Genomic DNA, 16,126 nt, shown 5'->3' on the forward strand with positions numbered 1-16,126 from the left:
TAGTGATGGAAAAGTTGTTTCAAGGGGACTAACACCTGGATTGTGGCATGCCGGAGGGGGATCCATGGCAAAACTCCAATGGAAAATTACATAGTTGATGCAGAGTCTGGTTTTAATCCATAAAGGGCATAAATCACCTAACATTCCTAAATTGTTTGGAATAACGTGCTTTAAAACATCAGGTATGATGTTGTATCGATCAGGTAGTGTAAGGGTTATGCCCGCTTCACAGTGACAGACCAAACTCCCTGTTTAACGCACCGCAAACAACCGCAAACAGTCCATTTGCACAACCGCAAACTCCCCATTTGCACAAGGTTGGAACTGAGCTCTGCAATGATAGCATTCTGGTGGTGGCAACAGCATGCGTTGATTGGCGTGCTGTCTGGCTGACCCCGGGTGCCGATGCATGCTGTCTGACTGTGCCACTAGCTCCTTGCGATGACCTCCCCCTGCTTCCAACTCGTCTCCTCCTCCTCTCTGTATCCCCATCTGAACTTTCCCCCTGTTCTTCTTCTCTTCTAGCGGGCACCCACATGACATCCACGGACGCATCGTTATCATCAACCACTTCACTTGTATCTGACAACTCAGCAAAGGAAGCAGCAGCGGGTACAACATCATCATCATCACACTGTACGTCCATGTGTGTAATGCTACCTGACTGAGACATATCCCTGTTATCTACATCCTCTGGCAATAATGGTTGCGCATAACTCATTTCTTCCAACTGATGTGTAAATAACTCCTCTGACAGATCAAGTGAAGTGGCTGTGGTGCTAGTGTTGGTGGTGGCGGCAGGCGGGCGAGTGGTAACTTGAGAGGTGCCCGAAGCTAAGCTGGAGGAGGATGGTGCGTCAAGGTTCCAAGCGGAAGCTGTAGAAGATTGGGTGTCCTCTGTTAGCCAGTCAACTATGTCCTCAGAACTTTTCGAGTTCAGGGTACATGGCCATTGAACACTGGGCATTATTCTAGGGCCAAAGGGAATCACAGCACCATGACCACGATGGCCCCTGCGGGGTGGCCTGCCTCTGCATGTCATTTTTTTTTCGATTAGTGGTACTATGCATGCAAGCTACTGTGACAACAGATATGAGTGGCACTGTGCACTGGCAGAAGTTGGCAGAGTAGACGCTGTAGGCCTGACACACACGCTTGCAGACAACTAACTGCTATTCAATCTATTACAGTCAAAATTGCATTTTTTTTTAAATGTACACTACTGTTACACCAGATATGAGTTGCACTGGTGTGATACTGTGCCCTGGCAGGCCCTGAAACGCACACGTGTGAAGGAAACTGACTGCTATTATTTCACAGTCAAATTTCTAGTTTTTTTTTTTTTTTAATGTTCACTACTGTTACACCAGATATGAGTTGCACTGGTGTGACACTGTGCCCTGGCAGGCCCTGAAACGCACACAGGTGAAGAAAACTGACTGCTATTATTTCACAGTCAAATTTCTATTTTTTGTTTTTTAATGTACACTACTGTTACACCAGATATGAGTTGCACTGGTGTGACACTGTGCCCTGGCAGGCCCTGAAATGCACACGTGTGAAGGAAACTGACTGCTATTATTTCACAGTCAAATTTCTATTTTTTTTTTTTAATGTACACTACTGTTACACTAGATATGAGTTGCACTGGTGTGACACTGTGCCCTGGCAGGCCCTGAAACGCACAGGTGTGAAGGAAACTGACTGCTATTATTTCACAGTCAAATTTCTAGTTTTTTTTAACCCCTTAATGACCGAGGACGTACGCCATACGTCCTCAGAAAAAATACAGTTAACGCATGAGGACGTATGGCATACGTCCTCAGTTTGGAAAGCAGCTGGAAGCGATCCTGATCGATTCCAGCTGCTTTCCAGTTATTGCAGGATGCCTCAATATCGAGGCATCCTGCAATAACAAATTTTACCCCTCCGGTGCAGAGAGGGCCACTCTGTGGCCTTCTCTGCACCGGGCATCGATGGCCACATTAGTTAGTGGGTGGGAGCTGAAGTGTGAGGAGGGTGGGCGGCCATCGATGCGGTCCTTGTCAGAGAGGGGGGCGGGATCGCCGGGGGGAGGCGGGCGGGCGCGTGCATGGGAAGGGAGCGGGTGGGAACCGCTACACTACAGAAATGTTTTTATAAGTGGGAGAAAGAGGTGCAAAATATTTAGTACTTGGAAATCTAAGTGATCTGGGAGCGGGTGGGGGATTGGTCTGGGGGGGGGGAAGCTAAACTACAGAAAAATGAAATCAAGATAAAAAAAAAAACATTTTATTTGCAACCTGGGTACTGGCAGACAGCTGCCAGTACCCAATTTGGCCCCCAATAAGGCAGAAGGGGAGGGTTAGGAAGCTGTTTTGGGGGGTATCAGGGAGGTTGGGGGCTAAGGGGGGGATCCTACACAACAGCATATGTAAATATGCTAAAAAAAAAATATATATATATATATATATATATAAAAGATACCTTTTTTTTTAGTACTGGCAGACTTTCTGCCAGTACTTAAGATGGCGAGGACAATTGTGGGGTGGGGGAGGGAAGAGAGCTCTTTGGGAGGGATCAGGGGGTCTGATGTGTCAGGTGGGAAGCTGATCTCTACACTAAAGCTACAATTAACCCTGCAAGCTCCCTACAAGCTACCTAATTAACCCCTTCACTGCTGGGCATAATTCATGTGTTGTGCGCAGTTGCATTTACTGGCCTTCTAACTACCAAAAAGCAACGCCAAAGGCATATATGTCTGCTATTTCTGAACAAAGGGGATCCCAGAGAAGCATTTACAACCATTTGTGCCATAATTGCACAAGCTGTTTGTAAATAATTTCAGTGAGAAAACCTAAAGTTTGTGAAAAAGTTGACTATTTTTTTTAATTTGATCGCATTTGGCGGTGATATGGTGGCATGAAATATACCAAAATGGGCCTAGATCAATACTTGGGGTTTTCTACTACACTACACTAAAGCTAAAATTAACCCTACAAGCTCCCTAATTAACCCCTGCACTGCTGAGCATAATACACGTGTGTTGCGCAGCGGCATTTAGCGGCCTTCTAATTACCAAAAAGCAATGCCAAAGACATATATGTCTGCTATTTCTGAAAAAAGGGGATCCCAGAGAAGCATTTACAACCATTTGTGCCATAATTGCACAAAATGTTTGTAAATGATTTCAGTGAGAAACCTAAAATTTTGAAAAATGTAACTTTTTTTTTTAATTGATCGCATTTGGCGATGAAATGGTGGCATGAAATAAACCAAGATGGGCCTAGATCAATACTTTGGGTTGTCTACTACACTACACTGAAGCTAAAATTACCCCAAAAAGCTCCCTACATGCTCCCAAATTAACCCCTTCACTGCTGGACATAATACACGTGTGGTGCGCAGTGGCATTTAGCGGCCTTCTAATTATCAAAAATCAACGTCAAAGCCATATATGTCTGCTATGTCTGAACAAAGGGGATCCCAGAGAAAAATGTACAACCATTTATGCCATAATTGCATAAGCTATTTGTAAATAATTTCAGTGAGAAACCTAAAGTTTGTGAAAAAAAAATTGAAAAAGTGAACAATTTTTTTTATTTGATCGCATTTGGTGGTGAAATGGTGACATGAAATATACCAAAATGGGCCTAGATCAATACTTTGGGATGTCTTCTAAAAAAAATATATACATGTCAATGGCTATTCAGGGATTCCTGACAGATATCAGTGTTCCAATGTAACTAGCGCTAATTTTGAAAAAAAAAATGGTTTGGAAATAGCAAAGTGCTACTTGTATTTATGGCCCTATAACTTGCAAAAAAGCAAAGAACATGTAAACATTGGGTATTTCTAAACTCAGGACAAAATTTAGAAACTATTTAGCATGGGTGTTTTTTGGTGGTTGTAGATGAGTAACAGATTTTGGGGGTCAAAGTTAGAAAAAGTGTGTTTTTTTCCATTTCTTCATCATATTTTATAAAAAAAGTTATAGTAAATTATAGGATATGATGAAAATAATAGTATCTTTAGAAAGTCCATTTAATGGTGAGAAAAACGGTATATAATATGTGTGGGTACAGTAAACGAGTAAGAGGAAAATTACAGCTAAACACAAAAACCGCAGAAATGTAAAAATAGCCCTGGTCCCAAACGGACAGAAAATGGAAAAGTGCTGTGGTCATTAAGGGGTTAATGTACACTACTGTTACACCAGATATGAGTTGCACTGGTGTGACACTGTGCCCTGGCAGTCCCTAAAATGCCCAAGTGTGAAGGAAACTGACTGCTATTATTTCACAGTCAAAAAAGTGTTGTTTTTTTAAAAGTACACTACTGTTAAACCAGATATGAGTGGTGGCACTGGGCAAGTGGGCACCGCATACGCTGTGAGCTGAGCCTGACACACATGCTGGCAGGCAGGCAACTGCAATTAGATTACACAGGAAAAAAAAAAAAGCAGACTGATGTTCTAGCCCTAAAAATGGCTTTTTGTGGTGCTGTCCTTTCAGCAGAGATCAGATGAGTGCTTCAGGACTGTAGTGGACACTGAATACACTAGCCTAGCTATCGATTTCCCTATTAAATCAGCAGCAGCTACACTGTCCCTCCTCTCACTAAGAATGCAGCTTCCGAATGAATCTAAAATGGATGCTGTCCAGGAGGTGGGAGGGTCTGGGAGGGAGGGTCTGCTGCTGATTGGCTGGAATGTGCCTGCTGACTGTGAGGTACAGGGTCAAAGTTTACTCAATGATGATGAATAGGGGGCGGACCGAACATCGCATATGTTTGCCCTTCACGGCGAACGCAAACATGCTATGTTCACCGGGAACTATTCGCCGTCAAACTATTCGCGACATCACTAATGTTGCATGATTCTGAAATAGAGTTTTTATATTATGTATAGGTTTGTTTTTAATTCAATTTTAAAATGAATATATATTGAGCAATACACATGTAATAAACACAGATTGTATAGGAAGATTTTTTATTAACACTTGTAATTTAGTGTTAGGAGACATGTGTATTGTGAATAGTCCACTAGGTGGCAGTGTTACTTAACCTGTTGATTGTCAAATAGGTATAAAAAGGCACACCTGTACATAGGTAGCTGAACATGACTAAGAACCAATTGCTGGTTTGAAACGTTGTTTGAATTATGGACCCTGCTTAAGACAATAAAGGTCTTTTAATCATTTTTTTGGTGGCTGGAAAATTTCTTGGATTGTGCAATATGATATTGGGATGTGGCTTGTCCCTCTTCCGTGCTCCTGAAGTTTGGTGAGTAGAGCTGGCTTCATTTGAAGATTGTTGTGACCCTATCTTTAAAAGCATACCTAGGTAGGCTGAGTAGCAGCAACGCTCTACTGGGACCTACTGCAGATTAATGGCTGCACATATATGCCTCTTGTCATTAGTTAACCTGATGTGCTCAAAGTACTGCATCCAGTGGAGTCGCTACAGGGGGCAATTTTCTTTGCCCCCCTGTATACCCCCCCCAGAGATCACTTTCATCTGCCTGTTGCGCCGGTCCGCCACTCTGACAGTTTTAAATCAGAGTGTTGCCGTGGGTTACCATGGAAACGCTCTGAAACATTTGCTGCTAAGTGGGATAGAAGGAGCTGTCTGCGGGCAGACAAGCTCTTAGCTCCATATCCCACAGGACCACCAGGGTTCAGGACAGGATTCCCCCCTCCCTGGTATAAGGTAGTGGCATATCCAGGGGGAGGGCAACAGGGCAATTGTCCCTCCCAACAGCTAGGATCATGTGTGCGTGTAAGCAGACTGAGGCAGCACTAGCTTAATGCAAAATAGGTGGTTGCCTAAGGCTGCATATAAGCAAGGGCCTCGCAGCACCAATCCTGTACCAATCCTGCACATTACTGCTTACAGTAATACTGGCAAACAGCTGCTCTCCTCCACGCAGGTAGTGCACAGCAACAACAGCACTACTTTTAAAAATAAAAAAGGCACCAAGATTGTGCAGCATGAGCAAGCTGTAAGATGTTTAGAACTACAGAGGTAACATGTAGTATAGGTTATGCTAAAGACAGTGTAGGGAATCCAATTGGTGTGTCACTATCACCACTTGAAGGAGGCAGATGGGAGGAGTTTCCCATGAGCAGAGTGTACTCTGTATCTGCTCTCTGCTTCCATGCTGGTGTAGTGCCAGCCCACGCCTTGCTTATAGACTCTACTATCGGCTTTAGTGAGGTAAGTAGCAGAACGCAAGAAGCCAAATAAAAACTTCAGTGCAGTGATAAATAAATAATACCTAGCTAGACTGACTGTAGTCATGTACCTCTTTCTGGGCTGAATGTCTTTTCAAATTTATTTTTGTAATTTAAAATTGTCTAATGCAATGCTCTGTGTTTGCCCTAAGGAATCAGGGGGAGGAGTTTCCCACTAGGAGAGTGTACTGTATCTGCACACTGCTGCTGGCTTCCTGGGTTTGCACTAGCCTCTCATACGGCTAGATTTAGAGTTTGGCGTTAGCCGTCAAAAACGCTGGTTTTGGGCTACCGCTGGTATTTAGAGTCAGTCATGAAAGGGTCTAACGCTCACTTTCCAGATGCGACTTTTCCATACCGCAGATCCCCCTACACCATGTGCGTATCCTATCTTTTCAATGGGATCTTTCTAACGCTGGTATTTAGAGTCTTGGCTGAAGTGAGCGTTAGAAATCTAATGACAAAACTCCAGCCACAGAAAAAAGTCAGGAGTTAAGAGCTTTTTGGGCTAACGCCAGTTTATAAAGCTCTTAACTACTGTGCTATAAAGTACACTAACACCCATAAACTACCTATGTACCCCTAAACCGAGGACCCCCACATCGCCGCCACTCTATTAAAAATTTTTAACCCATAATCTGCCGACCGCACACCGCCGCCAGCTACGTTATCCTTATGTACCCCTAATCTGCTGCCCCTAACACCGCCGACCCATATATTATATTTATTAACCCCTAATCTGCCGCCCCCAACGTCGCCTCCACCTACCTACAATTATTAACCCCTAATCTGCCGAACGGACCTCACCGCCACTATAATAAATGTATTAACCCCATAATCCGCCTCACTCCGGCCTCAATAACCCTATAATAAATAGTATTAACCACTAATCTGCCCTCCCTAACATCGCTGACACCTAACTTCAAGAATTAACCCCTAATCTGCCGACCGGACCTCACCGCTACTATAATAAATGTATTAACCCCTAAAGCTAAGTCTAACCTTAACCCTAACACCCCCCTAAGTTAAATATAATTTAAATCTAACGAAATAAATTAACTCTTATTAAATAAATTATTCCTATTTAAAGCTAAATACTTACCTGTAAAATAAACCCTAATATAGCTACAATATAAATTATAATTATATTGTAGCTATTTTAGGATTAATATTTATTTTACAGGCAACTTTGTATTTATTTTAACCAGGTACAATAGCTATTAAATAGTTAATAACTATTTAATGGCTACCTAGTTAAAATAATTACAAAATTACCTGTAAAATAAATCCTAACCTAAGTTACAATTAAACCTAACACTACACTATCAATAAATTAATTAAATAAAATACCTACAATTACCTACAATTAAACCTAACACTACACTATCAATAAATTAATTAAATACAATACCTACAAAAAAATACAATTAAATAAACTAACTAAAGTACAAAAAATAAAAAAGAACTAAGTTACAAAAAATAAAAAAATATTTACAAACATTAGAAAAATATTACAACAATTTTAAACTAATTACACCTACTCTAAGACCCCTAATAAAATAACAAAGCCCCCAAAATAAAAAATTGCCCTACCCTATTCTAAAATTAAAATAGAAAAGCTCTTTTTCCCTTACAGCCCTTAAAAGGGCCCTTTGCGGGGCATGCCCCAAAGAATTCAGCTCTTTTGCCTGTAAAAAAAAAACATACAATACCCCCCCAACATTACAACCCACCACCCACATACACCTAATCTAACCCAAACCCCCCTTAAATAAACCTTACACTAAGCCCCTGAAGATCTCCCTACCTTGTCTTCACCACACCGGGTCCCGATCGGTCCAGAAGAGCCTCCAAAGTCTTCATCCAAGCCCAAGCGGGGGCTGAAGAGTGACGTCCATCATCCGGCTGAAGTCTGGATCCAAGCGGCGGCTAAAGAATTCCATCTTCGGGCAGAAGTCTTCATCCTATCCGGGCAGAAGAGTCGATCCGGACCGGCAGACATCTTCATCCAAGCCGCATCTTCTATGTTCTTCCATCCGATGACGACCGGCTCCATCTTGAAGACCTCCGGCGCGGATCCATCCTCTTCTTCCGACGACGAGACGACAAATGAAGGTTCCTTTAAGGGACGTCATCCAAGATGGCTTCCCTCAAATTCCGATTGGCTGATAGGATTCTATCAGCCAATCGGAATTAAGGTAGGAAAATTCTGATTGGCTGATGGAATCAGCCAATCAGATTCAAGTTCAATCCGATTGGCTGATCCGATCAGCCAATCAGATTGAGCTCGCATTCTATTGGCTGATCGGAACAGCCAATAGAATGCGAGCTCAATCTGATTGGCTGATTGGATCAGCCAATCGGATTGAACTTGAATCTGATTGGCTGATTCCATCAGCCAATCAGAATTTTCCTACCTTAATTCCGATTGGCTGATAGAATCCTATCAGCCAATCGGAATTCGAGGGACGCCATCTTGGATGACTTCCCTTAAAGGAACCGTCATTCGTCGGGAAGTCGTCGGTGAAGATGGATGTTCCGCGTCGGCGGGATGAACATGGATCCGGAAGAAAAAAGATTGAAGATGCCGCTTGAAAGAAGACTTCAGCCGGATCATGGACCTCTTCAGCTCCGCTTGGATGAAGACTTCAGTTGGATCATGGACCTCTTCTGCTCCCGCTTGGATGAAGACTTCAGCCGGATCATGGACCTCTTCAGCCCCCCGCTTGGGCTTGGATGAAGATTTCGGAGCCTCTTCTGGACCGATCGGTGAACCCGGTGTGGTGAAGACAAGGTAGGGAGATCTTCAGGGGCTTAGTGTTAGGTTTATTTAAGGGGGGTTTGGGTTAGATTAGGGGTATGTGGGTGGTGGGTTGTAATGTTGGGGGGGTATTGTATGGTTTTTTTTTACAGGCAAAAGAGCTTAATTCTTTGGGGCATGCCCCGCAAAAGACCCTTTTCAGGGCTGGTAAGGTAAAAGAGCTTTTCTATTTTAATTTTAGAATAGGGTAGGGCATTTTTTATTTTGGGGGTCTTTGTTATTTTATTAGGGGGCTTAGAGTAGGTGTAATTAGTTTAAAATTATTGTAATATTTTTCTAATGTTTGTAAATATTTTTTTATTTTTTGTAACTTAGTTCTTTTTTATTTTTTGTACTTTAGTTAGTGTATTTAATTGTATTTATTTGTAGGTATTGTATGTAATTAATTTATTGATAGTGTAGTGTTAGGTTTAATTGTAGGTAATTGTAGGTATTTTTTTTTTTTTTTCTTTTAAATCTTTTTATTGAGGGTTATGCGTCACAACATACATTACAACATAAATGCCCAGGAATTATACATGTATACATACAATATTTTGTTGCAGCAACATAGTGAGTATATACATTATTGGTGATGCAAAGCATCTGGAATGAGCATATCAGATTAAAATAGAATGACATTTACATAAACCTCATTTTCAGTTATTATGAACAAACCTAAATATAGGGACCAGGGTAATACTCCAGTCCCATATATAAACTCAACTTTCTAGAGACTACATAAAGTCAGTTCGGAAATGCCTGTCAACGCACTTCTACTAGTGATCCTAATGCGCATTCCCAGGCGGGGGAGATCTTTCTTGAGAGGGTGGAGAGGGGGGGAGAGATACGGGTTAGGGCAGAGCATATTGTAGGAGGGGGGGGGAGAGGATAGGGGGAGTAGGGTAAGAGAGAGGAGGAGGGCAGTCAGAGTTTGACAGTAAATTCAAAGAGGCAGGAGTCATCAATTACTAATCACATTAAAGCTAGGTATGAGAGGTTAAATACGTTAAAGTGGGTGGTCGGGGATTATATCATGTCTACATGTTTAACTATGATTTCCCTGGTAAGTAAACCAAGGCTCCCAGATCTGCCAATATAGGTCTTCTTTATCCATATTAAAATAGAAACTTTGTTCCATTTTGGCGTACACCTGTATTATAGATGTAACAGCTGAAATATCTGGAGGCATGGCCTGCTTCCAGGCCCTTGCTATTGCCAGCTTCATGACCGCTAGGACAAAAATGATCAGTTTGGAAACATGGGCTGGGACGCTTCTTGGAAAGATGTGCAAAAGAGCTATTGTGGGGGTGAGTGGAATAGAGAGCCCTAGGTTGGTACAGATGTTAGCTATCTGACTCCAAATGGGTGCAAGTTTTGGGCAATCCCACCATACATGCATATCTGAGCCTCTCTGCATGCATTCTCTCCAGCACAAAGGAGACATTGTAGGAAACATTTGTGACAATCTCGAGGGGGGTGTAGTACCATTTCAGAAATAGTTTCATGTAGGCCTCTAAGGTGTTTGCACAGTGAACCGTCTTTTTAGTTAACGTCATAGCTGTGCGTAGGTCCTTATCTGTAATTGGTCTGGATAGGTCTCCCTCCCAGGCCCTTAGCTGCCAGGGTCTGTCTCTGTTAGTAGACATCTGCAGGAGGTCATAGTGAAACGATATGAGTCTAGGAGTCTTAATAGGAAGCTGCCACAGTTTTTCCCAGTTAGTCAGGGGTCTATTTAGGGTCTTGGTGAATCCCCAGGATGTCATAAAAGCATAAAGTCTCGAGTATTCAAATGTGACCCAAAGAGGGGGTTCTGGGATAATTGTTCCGATATTATGGGGAGTGAGTAGAGTGCCCGTGGGGTATAGGTGGGAAACCAAATGCAGGTCCCACTCATTCCATTGTAGGACATGTGTGTCAGGTAGGGCTGCCAGCAAAGCTGACAGGGAATGAATGGGGGACGGATGCGGGGCAATGTCGCGTAGGTTTCTAAAGTTATGCCAAACTTTTAGAGTATCTCTAACAATGGCGTTTTTTAGTCCCAGATTATCAAGGCAGTGGCCAGGGATCCAGGGTAGGTCCGCCAGCTCTAAGCCCAAAGGAAGGGCTAGTGCTTCTATATTTTTCCATCCCTGCGGTTCTCCTTTGTTCGCCCATGCCGTGACATGTGATAGTCTGGCTGCCTCATAGTAACCACGTATGCTAGGCATTGCAACCCCTCCATATTCATATTTTTTTTGGAGTATTTTCGCCGCAATCCGAGGTTTAGATTTGCCCCAGATATAGCGTTGTCCAAGAGATTGGAGCTTGTCTATTAAAGCATTGGGGACATTAAGTGGGATACAACGAAAGTAATATAGGATTTTAGGCAAGATCGTCATTTTAAAAGATGCAATACGACCCAACCACGAAATCTCTTTAAGACTCCAGGAAGAGGTAAGCTCAGTGACTTCTCTGATAAGATCTGTGTAGTTAACATTGATCACCATTTTCGGATCTGGACAAGTTGTACCCCTAGGTGTCGAATAGTGGTTTGCGACCATCGGAAGGAGTACGATGTTTGTAATACATCCAATTCAAAGGTTGGAATGCATACCGGCAGAGCCTCCGTTTTGGAGACATTAACTTTGTAGTAACTGTGAGCTCCAAACTCGGCAACAATATCAAAAAGAGCTGGCAAGGAGCCTATTGGGTTCGTTAGGTATAGTGTCACGTCATCCGCGTACAATGCTATCTTCACAGCCTCCCTGCCAAGTTGGACACCTCTGATTGCGCGTGATTGCCTAATAGCTTGAGCCAGAGGCTCAATGGCCATGGAGAAAATTAGGGGTGACAGAGGGCACCCTTGCCTGGTGCCATTAGTGATATGTATGGTCGGAGAAGCGAATCCCAGACCTCTAACCGTTGCAGAGGGGTAAGAGTATAGGGCTCGTATTGCCGTGATCACTACTTCTGGTATGCCAAATTGGGCGAGCGTGTGCCACAAGTATTCCCATCTGACCCTGTCAAACGCTTTCTCTGCGTCTAGTGACAGGGCCAGCATGGGCAACTTCAGCCGGGTTGACTCTGTAAGTATGTTCAACATTTTTCGGGAGTTGTCTGGGCCTTCCCTACCGAACGTGAACCCGACCTGGTCCGTGTGAATCACCTTTGGGAGTAAGCTATTAAGGCGGTTAGCCCATAGTTTCGCATATAGCTTAACATCCCCATTTATTAATGAGATTGGTCTATAACTCGTACATAACGAGGGGTCTTTGTCTGGTTTAGGAATGGGCAGGATCACTGCCTGTAAAAATTCTCTATGAAATTAACCTGCCTCTCGGGCTTCACAAAAGACCCTCAGGAGGATCTTGTTTAATTATATTTTGAATAGTTTGTAGAAGGCTGCCGGGAAGCCATCAGGACCTGGAGCTTTGTTATTATGAGTATGTTTAATGGCTAGGTTAAGTTCAGTGAAGGAGAATGGGGCTTTAAGTGCCTCTCTATCTTCCTCTGGGAGAGCTGGCAAACCTAGGTTCTGCAGGAAGTCTATGACCTCCTGTGCAGAGGATTCCTTGTTAGCCATTGAGGGCTTAAGATGATATAGGTCAGAATAGTAGGACGCAAACGTCTCTCCAATTTCTTTGGGTGAGAAGACCGAGGTAGTGTCTCTCTTGAGTGACAGAATTCTAGCTGCCGCTGTTCTGCCCTTTAATTTGTGAGCAAGAAGGGTCGAGGCCTTGTTGCTTTGGCAATACATCAGCTGTCGGAATCGAGCATAAGAGTCTTTATCTCTCTGCAGTTCCCTATCTGCCAGTTGTGCTCTTAGTTCCCCAATTTTATCAGCTAGACCTGTAATTGGAGAATTTTTATTCTCCTGTTCTGCAGAGCGCAGCTCAGCCATGAGGAGACCTAGAGGTAGACCGGCTTGGCGCCGTAATATTGCCTTTCTTCTAATACATATCCCTCTTATGTATGCTTTCAAAGCGGCCCACACTGTTTGAGAGGACATATCTGGGGTCTCATTTATTCTCAAGAACTCTATAATAGAGGTTTGAAGGGAGGCTCTAAAGGTTTTATCTTGGAGCATTTGTTTCGGGAATTTCCAGCTAGGTCTAGATTCTGTGGTGAAATCTGTAGAGAGAGTGAACGTAAGGATGTCGTGGTCCGACCAAGGGCAGACCTTAATATGTGACGTTAAGACTCTATTCAGAGTCCACGAGTCAGTGAAGAAGTGGTCGAGCCTCGAGTATGAGTTATGGGGTCTGGAAAAGTATGTATAGTCTCTGTCGTTGTGGTGGAGTGCCCTCCATATGTCATACAGATTATGTTGGATAATGTATTGTCGAAATTTATTAGCAGTGGTTATAGAGTATGCGTCAATTTTTTTCCCCTTCTGAACTTTCTTATCCAGTAGGGGATCCCAAATCATATTAAAGTCGCCCCCTAGGATTGTCGTTCCCATCCTGTGTTTCTCAATTTTAGCCAGTATCCCTTTCAAGAATTTAGATTGTAGTTGGTTTGGGGCGTATATATTGACGAGAGTAAACAGGATACCATTTAGCTTGCAGTTAAGCAGTATGAATCGTCCCTGGTTATCTTTCTCTGCATGGATGTGTTCAAAATGTAAGGATTTGTGTATGGCAATTGCTACACCTCTTGTTTTCTCAGTATGGGAGGCTAGGACCACTATAGGATAATCAGGGGTTCTGTATGGGTTCTGGGTGGTTGTCGCTAGCCAATGAGTCTCTTGCAGAAATACAACTTGTACTTTCAGAGACCTCATGGTATTGGTAAGCATGCTTCTCTTTTCTTGTGAATTAAGTCCTTTGACATTTAAGGATGCAAAGGAAATACTATTAGAAGCTGCCGCCATCTTTAAGCTTAGGAAGGGGGGGGGGGAGGCAATAGGGGACAAGAAAGAGGAAAGGAATTAGGTATGTAACTCGCCCCACCTGGGTCTGCGCACCTGAATATGGCACTTGATGAGCCCAAAGCTCAGTGGTCGTAGTAGTGGACAAAAACAACAGAAAGAGAGGAAGCCACTCGGAATTATATCCCGGAAAAGTACTGCGTTTCACCTGGGGTGTAATGAAAGAAAAGTAAAAGAGAAAACATGGAAATGTTGAACAAATGAACTGGGCAAACAACTATTAAATACAGACAGTACAATGTAAGACTATAGGTTTGAACCAATCGTATTTGTGTTAATTAGGTGAGGTCTAAAAACTTTAGCCAGTATGGTGAACCACTGGATCACCAAAAGGAGAAGTGCGTCTGAATACAAAACTGACTTCTCCAGTCCCCGTACAAGGGGATAGCACAAATAAATTTGCGTATATGGGGGGGGGTAGTACAAGTATTTAACTTGTAAATGTAGATTGACTGTCATTGGGGGAGTATGAACAAAAAGAACAAACCATTGTCTTTACAACAAACTGAATAACATATCATATTTCTACTAGCATAGTAACAGATATCATTAGTGTTATAAAATGCGCTATAGTCTCTACTATCCCTAGGAATAATTCAATTCAACAACAAGTAAGTGTTCAAGGGAGGTCTATCTTCCTGGATAGTTTAAAGGGGTGGGGAGCTCCCGTGAGTCCTAACCGCAAAGAGATAATTACTTAGGAAATCGAATAGGTATCTCTGGGCAAGTAGCCCCTCCTTCACGGGGAATCCCGGGTCGCCCCACCCCCTTTAGGTAATGAGCAACTAACACATGGTAAATATACTCAACAATATAAACTTTTTTCACCAATTTCAGATGTAGAAACATTAAGGTAACAGGAGCGATTTGGTGTAAAGACCAGAGCTATCTATTTTTCATTTAGTGGGCTTTTGGAGCCTAGGAGTGAAATCTAGGGCACTAGCTCGGATTCTTGTGACCTGCGGGGTGTCGGTACCACTAGGTTTCTGTGATGATTGAGCCGTGCTCGTGGTTTCGGAGCAGTCTCAAGAGGTCAAAAAATCTGCTTCTGATCGGGGTTTAGCTGAAGTTAGGCCCCAGCTTTGTAGCAGGTCAAACCCTTCTTTGGGGGTAAAAATTGTGTGAGTCTCACCATTCTTAGAAACTATGAGCCTTGTTGGGTATCCCCATCTATATCTGATATTTTCCGCTCTTAGGATTTGAGTAATGTTCCTGAAGGATCTCCTTTTTTGCAAGGTGTAACTGGAGATGTCCGGGAATACAGTAATTTGCAGGAATTTATCCGGGAGTTGAGGTTTGTTAACCAGCTCTCTCAGTATCTTCTCTTTATGGGTAAGGAAATGGATCCTAGCTAGGACATCCCTGGGCTTGTCTTGGGAAACAGATCTAGGCCGTGCTACTCTGTGGACTCTGTCTAACAGGAGACCAGGCGGATCCGAAGAAGGTAGTAAGATGTTGCAGAACTCCAAAACATAAGACTCCAGTTCTTGGGGGCCGATTTCTTCTGATATTCCACAGAATCTCAGATTATTTCGTCTGGAGCGGTCTTCCATATTGGCTAGTTTTAATTCCAGATCAGATATCTGTATCGCTAGGTTTTGAGAGTAAGCTTGTAGGTGGGCATGATCCACAGCCAAGTCTTCTTGTTTGCGCTCTAAAGTTTCAGTACGTTCTCCCAATGCTCCAATTTCTCTACGAAGCTCAGCTGTAGAACCTTTAATTTCTTTTGTTAGCGTGTCTTGAAGGAGGTTCATACGCCTGGTTAGGACATCAACAATGTTGGTAGAAAGAGCATCTGGTATAGGGGATTGGGAGTCCATGCTGCCCTCAGATTCACTGCCCTCCAGTGCAGAGGCAGATTCTCTATACATTTGGGATTTCCCAGCGTGATGATTTTTGAAATGATCCGCAACTGTTTTCCCGGGTGGGTGGGACGGTTTTGATTTTCTCTTAGAAGCTTGGGACATATTTTAAAGCCTGTTTCCCATGTCAGACCAGTGTGGTTGGACCCTTGCTCTGTAGTATAGAGAATAATAAGTAGGACAATGGTGAGGAGTGCCTTACTAAAGTCCCCCTGACGTCAATCTTGGTTTAGGCGGCCATTTCCAGCAAATTGCTTACTGCCAGAGTGAAATTTGAGAGCATGTCCTTGAGTAAGAGCAACCCTTGGTCAGTCCACTGCTAAGGTTGGCAGAGCGAGAT

General features: G+C 43.1%; 1 protein-coding gene across 1 annotated transcript in view; it reads right to left on the reverse strand.

Moving 5' to 3' along the window:
* AIPL1 (aryl hydrocarbon receptor interacting protein like 1) overlaps positions 1 to 16,126 on the reverse strand; it is a 200,365-nt gene that overhangs the window by 69,579 nt on the left and 114,660 nt on the right. The gene's annotated exons all lie outside the window — the stretch shown is intronic.

Source organism: Bombina bombina, chromosome 3 (assembly GCF_027579735.1).
Source record: "Bombina bombina isolate aBomBom1 chromosome 3, aBomBom1.pri, whole genome shotgun sequence".
NCBI classification, from domain to species: Eukaryota; Metazoa; Chordata; class Amphibia; order Anura; family Bombinatoridae; genus Bombina; species Bombina bombina.